Below are 3,702 nucleotides of genomic sequence, written 5' to 3'. Positions count from 1 at the left end.
AACATGGATTCAATTGAATTTCAATTCATATCTTTGTATAAGGGTTGTCATCAATTACCAAAAAGGGGGAGATTGAAAGCTCTAGTTTGGTTTTGGTGAATTGATGAAACCCTAAGTGCTAACCTAGTTTATCAAGTGATCATGAGATAGATAGCACACTTCAAGTGGAGAAGCTAATGAAGATCATAACATGACAATGCTGATGGCATGGCGGTGATCAAGGGCTTAAACGTGAAAAGAAGAAAGAGAAAAACAAAAAGCTCAAGACAAAGGTATTATTTGTAGGAGCTATTTTGTTTTGGTGATCAAGACACTTAGAGAGTGTGATCACATTTAGGTTTGATAGCCGTACTATTAAGAGGAGTGAAACTCGTATCGGAATACGGTTATCAAAGTGCCACTAGATGCTCTAACTCATTGCATATGTATTTAGGATCTAGTGGAGTGCTAACACCCTTGAAAATGTTTGTGAAAATATGCTAACACATGTGCACAAGGTGATACACTTAGTGGTTAGCACACTTGAGCAAGGGTGAAGAGAACAGAGAAGATGCCAGCGTTGGTCAAGTGATCGGACGCTGGATCCAAATGCACCAGACGCTGACTGGCTGCGTCCGGTCACGCTGACTTGGCGGTACAGTGGCTAGGGTTTACTACCGGACGCTGGGCTATGTCCGGTCGAGGAAAACCGGTTTTGGACCCTTACTGTACTTGACCAGACGCTGAGGCTCCAGCGTCTGGTCAGATTTGCTAGAGCGTCCGGTCAGTTTCATAGCTGTTGAAATCTAATGAACAGCATTTGAAGCTAGTGACGCGTGGCGTCCATCAGTGGACCGGATGCTGAGTCCAGGGTCCGGTCAGTTGGACCGGAGCGTCCGGTCAGTTGGACCGGAGCGTCCGGTCAGAGCGCAGTGTGCCCAGTGAAGGGGTACAACAGCTCTATTTCATGGGGGCTTCTATTTAAGCCCCATGGCCGGCTATGGCTCATATCTTTGGCCATTTTCATTGATATAGCAACCTTGTGAGCCTAGCCAAAGTCCTCCCACTCATCTCCATCATTGATTCATCATCATAGTGAGATTGGGAGTGAATCCAAGTGCATTGCTTGAGTGATTGCATCTAGAGGCACTTGGTGTTCGTGTTTCGCTGTGGATTTCACTTGTTACTCTTGGTGGTTGCCGCCACCTAGACGGCTTGGAGCAGTGAGGATCGTTGAGCAGAGGGTGCTGATTGTCTCCGACTCTGATCGTGGTGATTGTGAGGGGTTCTTGACCTTTCCTCGGTGGAGCGCCAAAAGGTACTCTAGTGAATTGCTCATGGCTTGTGTGATCCTCATCTTGTGTTGGTTGTGCGGCACCCTATTGAGGGTTTGGTATGTGAAGCCAATTAGTGCGTGAACCTCCAAGTGAGTGAATCGCCACAACGAGGAGTAGCTTGCCGGCAAGCAAGTGAACCTCGGTAAAAATCATTGTGTTCATCCTTTGATTCTGAGGTGATTGGTCTTCATTGTTATTCATCCTTGTGATTGATTGGTTCACTCCTCGACACGGTGGTATAACTATCTTGATCACTCTCTTTACTTTACCGCAAACTAGTTGACAAGCTCCTTAGTGTAGCTAGTTGTAAAAGCTTGCTTGCTTGGTTGGTGTGGCTCTTTAGTTTATGGTATTGGCAATTGATTGGGCAATCATGGTTGTCATGCCCCTATCGATGAAAATCGTTTTGGTTTTCAAAGGATGGACGACAAGGCTAAGGATGGACTAGTTCTAAGTGTCGTTTGGTGTTGGAGAGACACTTAGAGTAGTTTAGGATTTTGTTTTTCCTTTAGCCATACTATTAAGAGGGGTATGGACTAGTAGCTTGACCTAGGTAAGTCTAGTGAGTTAGGTGTGGTGCACATTTATCAAACCTAGCACTAGGTAGCTCAGGAATAGCCCTAAGATCAATTAGAGTAAACTTCATTTACGTAGGATTTCGAGTTAGAAGTGAATGGAGGGTCAAATAATTGACCGGACGCTGGAGAGTGAGTCCAGTCAGTTCATTTGATCAACTGAAGCCGTCTGGTACTGATCGGACGCTAAGTGGAAATGCACCTAACGCTGGGTACCTACGTTCGGTCAACTCCAGAGAGGTTTCAAAGAGACTGTTTTCTAACTGGACGCCTGATCAGACACGTCCGGTTGGTGCTGACCGGACGCTGGTCAGGATCCGGTACCGGGTCGAGCGCTGAATAGTGAAGTGATCGGACTCTTGGTGCCAGCGTCTGGTCAAAATTAGTTAGGTTCTAGAGAGCATTTTTCTTGACCGGATGTGTCCGGTCAATGCTGACCGGACGCTAGTCAGAGTCCGGTCAGAGCTTAACGGCTCTTTCTGACATAGTGGCGGGTATAACTGACCAAAGCGTCCGGTCACTCCGCAGAACGCTGACTCAGCCTCCGAACGTTATGTTTTGAGTGAGGGGGTATAAATACTTACTCCACTCGACCAAGAGAGGTCTTTTGCCCATTTGTTCAGCTGAGAAACACCTGTAGAGTGCAAGAGAGAGCAAGAGCCTAGTGAGGTGATTGAAATTTAAGAATCCAAGATTAAGGATCTCATTTGTGCATAGAGAGTAGCAAGTGTGCATCCACCCTTCTCATTAGGCTTGTCATGGTCAAGTTAGAGTTTGTGCTTGTTACTCTTGGTGATCGCCATCACCTAGACGACTCGGTGGTGATTGGGAGCTTGGTGATCATCTAGCGAAGCTTGTGGATGACCCAAGTCAAGTTATGAGCGATTGGGGGCGATTCACCGCGACAGAGTGTCAAAGAATCAGCCTGTAGAGAGCATTTGATCCTTGCGCGGATCAAGAGGGAGCTACACCCTTGCCTGGGTGCTCCAACGAGAACTAGTGGGGAATGGTGAATCTCCGATACCTTAGAAAAACATCGCTATTTTCCTTTCCCTCTCTTTACTTTGAGCATTTACATTTGAGCAATTCATTTTATTTCTTTACATTTTTAGAATTGCCATGTTGGAGTAGGATTAGAACCTAGGGTGTAAAACTTTTGTGTGTGAGATCAATAGAACACATTCTAGGCACAATAGGTGAAGTGCGCTAAGTGTAGGGTTTAATTATTACAAAGAATTTAGAATTAGCACAATTCACCCCCCCCCCTCTCTTGGGCATCTTGATCCTTTCATAAAGTCTTGCTTATGGTGTTGATCGTGGGATCATCATGTCGCCTTCGTCCAAGTCACGTCTTGCACCCTATTGAACTATAAATAATTACTTATAAATTCATTAGTCCAATTTAGTTGTGTTGGTCATCAAACACTAAAATCCAAAGTAAATGGGCCTAAGGTCTATTTTTCTTACAGAGTCTTTTCTTTTAGTCGGGTAAGACTTGTTGAGTACCCTCAAGTACTCAGGGTTTATTGACCCCTGTTACGGAGTGGGCTCGACATGATCTGGTCGTCTCTTCTTGCTTAGATGCTACACTTAAGTTGCTTCTATAGTTCTACTCATCTTTTGAAACTTAAGATAAATTTGACTTGAACATGTTTTGTAATCTACTATCATAATTCTTCCGCACTCTAATGTAAGTTATTTTCGTACCCAATGTTGTAATGTTGTGGTAACTCCATATTGATCATGTATAAGTTGTAAAATGTGGATGATTCGGGGTTCTCCAAGGACACCCGACAGACTACCAAAGTTAT

Source organism: Miscanthus floridulus, chromosome 18 (assembly GCF_019320115.1).
Source record: "Miscanthus floridulus cultivar M001 chromosome 18, ASM1932011v1, whole genome shotgun sequence".
In the NCBI taxonomy this organism is placed as follows: Eukaryota; Viridiplantae; Streptophyta; class Magnoliopsida; order Poales; family Poaceae; genus Miscanthus; species Miscanthus floridulus.
The sequence above is the reverse complement of the archived record's forward strand: the minus strand, read 5'-3'. Positions refer to the sequence as shown.